The sequence below is a fragment of the Cryptotermes secundus genome, unplaced genomic scaffold (assembly GCF_002891405.2).
Source record: "Cryptotermes secundus unplaced genomic scaffold, Csec_1.0 scaffold2763, whole genome shotgun sequence".
Taxonomy (NCBI): Eukaryota; Metazoa; Arthropoda; class Insecta; order Blattodea; family Kalotermitidae; genus Cryptotermes; species Cryptotermes secundus.
In genome coordinates this window covers 38,580-45,421 of record NW_019727147.1, presented here as the reverse complement: position 1 = coordinate 45,421, position 6,842 = coordinate 38,580, and the positions used below count along the sequence as shown (strand labels likewise).

At 46.0% G+C, this 6,842-nt stretch overlaps 1 non-coding gene across 1 annotated transcript; it reads right to left on the bottom strand.

The window, feature by feature from the left end:
- Positions 1-3,622: 3,622 nt before the first annotated feature.
- On the bottom strand, positions 3,623-3,695 carry Trnar-acg. Its single transcript has one exon. It is a non-coding gene; the product is annotated as a tRNA-Arg (tRNA).
- Between the last annotated feature and the right edge of the window lie 3,147 nt (positions 3,696-6,842).

Sequence of the window (6,842 nt, the reverse complement as noted above, 5' to 3'; positions counted from 1 at the left end):
TGATAGCTTGCAGCTTCCTAAGTTCGAAGTTTAGTCTTTTTAGAATGATTTTCTCTAAAAGTTTACCTAAAGAATTTAGAAGGCTTATTGGTCTATAATTTAGTGGGGACGTATGGTCTTTGCCTGGTTTCGGAAGCATAATAATTTTTGCCTCTTTCCATTGTGTAGGAAAATAATTTAGGGCAAGTGATCTATTAAACAGTTTTGCAATAAATTTGAAAACAAACCGCGGCAGATGCTGAAGTATTATATTCTGTATCCCGTCAGGCCCTGCTGCTTTGCGTGATTTGAGGTGGCGGACAATCCAAGCGATTTCTGAATGATTTGTGGCCCTCATCCGGTCTGTGAGTGGCTGTGCAAGGAAGTCATTCACTACCTGTTCAGTGCTAACTGTAAAAGTACGATCAGCATCCAAATTGGTAGTGAAAATTTGTTCCAAGGTATCGGCAAATACGTTTACTTTTTCCTGGGTTTCGGTCACAGTTTTCCCATTAATGGTAAGGGGTGGGATGTTAAAATTTGTGTTTGTTAAACTTTTAGTTATCCGCCAGGTGTCTCTCATGTTATTAGTGTCCAGCCCTTGTAAAGTTTTCTGCCAGGTGTTCGATAATTGTTCTTTTATTGCCGAATCTATTTGCTCTTTTAAAGAATTAATGAGAGGGCGAAGAGTAATATCACGGGTTCTTTGCCATTGCGTCCGAAGCCTGTTCCTCTTTTGAATGAGTACACGAGTGGAAGCTGCAATCTGCATTGATTTGAAAGTTTTCCTTCTTAACGGTACAGCATAGAGAGTGGCTCTGTTGAGGATGTCTGTAAGGTGCTTAACCGCTACATCAATCTCGCTCTTTGAGCAGTTCCCTTCTAGGCACTGAGTATTCAGATTGTTTACTAAGTAATTTTGAAAAAGTTCCCAGTTCGCTTCCCGGTAGATAAAATTTTGTTTAATTTCGTCAGGTTCTACTGGCCCACGTATGGTCAATAAGACGGGGTTGTGATCGGATGTGGAGAGGCTGCCTAGGGTGCGTACAGAGTGACGTGACAGTACGTTACTGAGGATGGCAAAGTCAAGTATTTCCGCCCCTGCAGGGTTTCTGTCTGGAAAATGCGTAGGCTGTGACGGAGCGGAAATTATGTAATTATTTTTGTAATAATGATTTAAAAGGGATTGTCCCGCCGCGTTATTCTGCCTAGCGCGCCATGTTACGTGCTTGGCGTTGAAATCGCCTGCAAGTATTACCTTGTGCCCGGTTGCTATGAGGAGGTCTAAGTCACGTTCTATTATTTTTCCTGGCGGATTGTAGACCGAAATTATTACTATGGATTCTTCTTAATGTTGAGTTGAATTGCTGTAGCTTCCATATGTTGCAAGCGAGAAAGGAGAATTTCTGAGTGCTTGAAATCCTGACGTATTAGAATGGCTGTTCCGCCACCCCGCTGGTTTAGCCTGTCAGTCCTGTACGTTATGTAGTTCGGACATTTAAATTTCGTGGATGGCTGTAAGTGCGTTTCACTTATTAGTGCTATGGGTATGTTATTGGCTTCCAGGTAATTTGTGAACTCGTATTTTTTCGATTTAATGCCTCTGCAATTCCAGAATAAGATGTCGGTGTGAGAGGACTTTCCCATTATGTGGAAGACCCAAGAGGTTGACTAGGAAGTTATTGAATATGACCGGGAGGGCACTCTCATATGGGTGCTGCATAAATTGCAGGGGCATGACTGACATTGTTTGAAGAGGGCACTGAAAGGAAAAGTTTGGTTTTAAAGCCGAACACAATTGACAAATTCCCTAGTTTGATGTTCGGTGTATGAGTTACCTAGTCTCTGTCTGGGAGGCTGATGGCCGAGCTGATGCATGTTATTTGCCGACTGCAATAAATTTTGGTCAGAAGAAATGTAACTGTGTTCCTCCCGCGGGTGTGTTGTGTCTTGTTGCTGGGTATGAGTTTGTCCCTTTGTTCTGGACATCTTGGGGGCAGAGTGCCGAGAATTAGGGGCGACCGAAGAATCTGAGTTAGGCTCGTACCCTGCCCCGGGAGGAGGGGGTGAAACAGGTATGTTCTGTGCTGGCGAAGAAATGCCTGTTTCAGAGTTAACGGGTTCTTTTGCAGCTGGTTGAGGGTTATTGTTTGCTGAAGAGTTAGGAAGTAAGATGCAAGTGCAGTTTAGTTTATGGGAAAGCCGCGGATCTTGTCTGTAATAAAACTGCGGAATTTCCGTGTGGGGTACAAACATGTGATTGGACAGAAGGTTACGCGGTTGATTTAAACGTGGAGTAGGAGGGGGAGGTTGTGGCAGTTGCGAAGTGGAAAAGTTCAGAGGCCTGCTCCAAGCGTTTCCGGGACTCATAGGCGGATAGTCGTAGAGGGTTTTAGAGAGAGGATTTTGCGGATGCATAGACTGAAATTAGTTTCGCGCTCTGCCCACATTAGAAGGCTGGCGGTTATTCCACTTCTCAGGCTGAGGTTTATTGCTCATCTCCTTTTCCATGAGGTTCCGAAAATAGGGGCAACCTCTGTACTTGGAGCTGTGATCTCCGATTTTGCACAGAGCGCACGTGGGCACAAAGTTAGGTTCAAAACGTTTTTCACATTGCCACGAGCAATGTTCCTCTGCACAGTGGGCACAAGCCGGAGGGGCCTGACAGTTTGCCGCCACGTGATAGAATTGCTGACACCGTGCGCACTGAGGCGGCACGGCGCGTCCCTTATAAGGCTCCACAGTGATTCTGATGTAACACAGGTGGGACAACTGCGAAATTTTCTGGCTCTGTGGAACGTTATCTAGCTCAATTATGTGCATGGGCAGAGGGGTTTTGTCTCTCCAAGTGGACATTGGGATGACGTTTTGAACTGCCAGCCCAAGGGCCAGTAGCTCATCCTGAATGGCTTTAGGAGGGGTGGTAGGAGGGATGCCTTTGATAACCACCCTGTACGGCTTGGAATCGTTGTGTTTAATCAGGTTAAAGGGAACTTTACTTTCTTTTAAAAAGCTTTGTAAGTTTAGGTAATCTTGGTACGTTGAAGTCTGACATGCTATGCCAGCTTTCATTCTATAGGTTGTGAAGCCTATAGGCTGGAATTTTGAGTGAGCATCCATAACCCTCTTAACGCCTTGTGGGTCCAATCTAATGGCCTTAGACTTCACCATGCTGGCAGCTACGGTTTACTCACCAACACCGATCGTACCAGGGAGGTGATAAACTGACACTAATATTTGGAACGGGGTATAAGCTAAAAGGAACTGAACCAAGGACAGTTGCATCATCCGATGACAGCAGTAACCTCCGACAAGCAGGCGGGCCGAAGCCCACCTGAACTTACTCCTACAAGCTAGCGCTGATTCACCGATGTTGCAACACTGGTTAAGGGTGGAATGTAAGGATTACAAAGGATCCTCAGTGTACGTTGGCACCGTTAGGTTTCAACTGGGGCAGTCGGGAACACAAGCGTAAGCTAGAATCCTCTTCTTTGCTTCTCTTTGTCTGCAACGTATGGGGCTGGTTATTCAGAACCGTAAGCTGTTCGATGTCTTGAAGCTCCCGCGCTGGGCCAAGAGAACAGGCCTGGCTTGGGTATGCAACCTTCCTGCCTGAAGTCTCCCAGACAACTGAAAAAAAAATCGACACTGCCAGGATTCGAACCAAGAATCTTCTAATCCGTAGTCAGACGCGTTATCCGTTGCGCCACAGGGCCAACTACACTCTGTGGGCAGAATTCAGTCCGTACCTCACAGGAAACACATTACGTCTCCGCTACAGAGCCCAACCGGTTACTGCCGTTTAGGGAAACAGTCGCTGTTTAATGTGAGAACCGTACGGAACACACAGATACACTCTGTGGGCAGAATGCAGAGTGTATCTGTGTGTTAAAGCGGGTGGTACATATAGTAACCACTGGGCTTTAAAGGGTTAAGCGCAAAATGTTTGAAGACGAATCAAAGTAAAAATGGAGTATACAATAAAACTGATTCACGTAGTTTCTTTGCTTCGCTTACCATACGGTCTGGAAGAAGGACGCAGTATGTCCAACCGAAGTGTCGGTGAACTGCTACCAAACTACATGGCGCAACATTCCCCCCAAAAGGTACTGTTCATACTCCCGGCGTGACAATATCAGACCTCACATACGGGACACAGACACACTGACACTCAGATGATCTCATATGAATCGTAGGCTTAAAATTTGGGGAATACACAGATAGATGGACAGACACAGAAGGATATACAGAGTCAGACAGCAGGATGATATCATAAGCTTACTTTCATTTTTTCACAATAAGGAAAGTAGGCCAAAGAACTAGGAAATATTTATATGGAACTGTAACAATCTCTGTGCTGCTTCCTGGGGACATGCCCTCTCCAGGGTTACTTACTTACTTGCTCATGGAGTTGAGCCCTTCTTGAGGAGTCGCCAATTCTGCAGCTATTCAAGAATTTCCCAGTATTTTATGGAAACCGAAGGTTCATTACCGTGTTCACAAGAGCCCTCCACTGTTCCCTATCCTGAGCCAGATCTATTCAATCCATAACATCCTATTCTATCTCTCTAAGATCCATTATAATATTGTCCACCCACCTACGCCTTGGTCTTCCCAGTGCTCTCTTTCCTTCTGGCTTTCCCACCAATATCCTATATGCATTTCTCGTCTCCCCCATTCGTGCTACATGCCCTATCCACCTCATCCTCCTTGAATTGATCATTCTAATTATACCTGGATAAGAGTACAAGTTATGAAGCTCCTCATTATGCAGTTTTCTCCAACCTCCTGTCACTTCATCTCTCTAACCCTCTCCAGGGTTAGAACCCAGAAACCTAAACTCACAGTGCAATGACTTCATGCTCATTTCAGACATGAGATATCAGAAATTCTGCACAGTGTGGCAGATTGGCACGTGTCTGCCTGCGTTTATAATATTTCCAAATCATGGAATGCTTTTTGTTTTCCCTGACATGCGAGGAACTACAGTCTTCATTTTAGAATACTAATAATGTAGACAACTGCGCTGTATTCCAAAGGCTGACGTTTGTTTACGTTTCGGTGCCATCTCAACAGGTTCAGCGCCGGCAATCATTCAGCAAAGCCTCTTCGTTCTTCTGCTCCGGATAAGCGAGGAGGCGCACTGGCAACAAAGTCACGTGCTTTACTTCCCGCTATGGTTGCGCCAATCAGTAGCATTCAGTAACAGAATCTGCTTATGTACATAAGTAACGTGTTGAGAAGGTTAATTTTCCCGTCTGCTTAAACGCCACGTCATGAAGGCGTATGTGACAGTGGAGGTATAGCTCCACGCCTTCTTAATCTCAGCAATGGATGAAGGAAAAGCATAAGCTTCATACTCTGGCCGCTTTACCTACAGAGAGGCTCAGTCCCATTGGCCAGGAGGCTGATATGGCACCAAAGTTGCTCCAGACGCTGTTTATAAAAGAAAAATGTCTTGCCCCTGCCGGAAATAGAACCCCGTTTCCTCGGCCATCCAGCCAGTAGTATAACCATTCCATTGGCCGAGATATTTTGCTCCCTGGAATGAATCAATATGACCTCTGTCGAAGTGAATCAGTGTCCTACTTTACCGCCATCAGCTTTGCGCAAGATGGATGTTCCCTGCGGTTCTCCGCCTGACCTCTCAACTCCGACCAACTTGGGACAGACCGGAGCCTAACCAGGGGTGGTCAACATTTTTCAACACCAAAACACATAAAAAAGCCATCGTAGATTTGCTACATAATATTAAAGTACTGCTACACGGTAAAGGGTACCGTGCGCTTACAAGCAGTACCAACACCACAGCAGTTCGCTGGTCTCTTCGAACCCACATTTAGGTACCTCCAGGTAAACCAAACACGTACGGGACCATGGGAAGCCGGACCTGTCGTTTTAAATAGGCCACGATATCTTCCTTTGAAAATTGCTACTCCCTTGGTAATACATCATTCTACATCACCTGCAACCGAAATATCATCATTAAATAACCTGAACTCATTCATCAATCAGCACAGGCCAACAGGTGGTGCAGACAATGACGTGGGAGAACCGGCCGTCACGCTTACGAAGCCCAGCGAGCTTGCTGTTGACGGGCCCAGAGCAGCCCGAGACCCACGGCCGCACGTGCAGCGACCACAAAACTGCCATTCACACCCATCCACAAGGAAACAACGAATCGCTTAACCCACTGGACGTCAACTGAGTTACCGATTTACTTAGCTGGTTCCGTTCCCGACAGGTACATGAGAATTTTGTTCTCCACAGCGTCCAGACGAGAACCAGCGTGAGCATGTGGCTGCAGACTTGAGTCTGTAGACACCTGCTCAAGCTAGTTCCTTGCTCGCTAATTTTTCTACCCTGAAGATGGAGGCTATATATTCCCCCGAAACGTCGGTTCACACAGTATCTACACGGCACCACATCCAAAAAGATGGCATTCTTCTTTTCCTAAACCAGTCGCTTGTGTTATTGCTATCATAAAACCTATCTTGGTTTCGCTACGCAAAAATAAAAGTGAAGTAAAGGTATCCCTGTAACAGGCCGTGGAGGCCCAGAGGGTTGTGAGATGTTGAGGGTCCCACATTTTGTAGACAATCGGCTCATAGATGGCGGCAAGATTGTCAGCCCTACGCGCCGGCCGCCCTTTACCCCCAAGAATATTCCTTGTACTCATTTCTGTTAGAGGGTGAGTCGATCCCAGGGCCATAGTGCGGCTGGAAGGATTAGGTCAATTGAAAAAAATTCAATTACCTCATCGCGACTTGAACCCGCGACCTTCCGGCTTGAAGCATAGTGCCTCAACCAACTACGCTACCGCGTGGTTTCGCTACGTATCTTATGGCTTCTATAATTTCCCC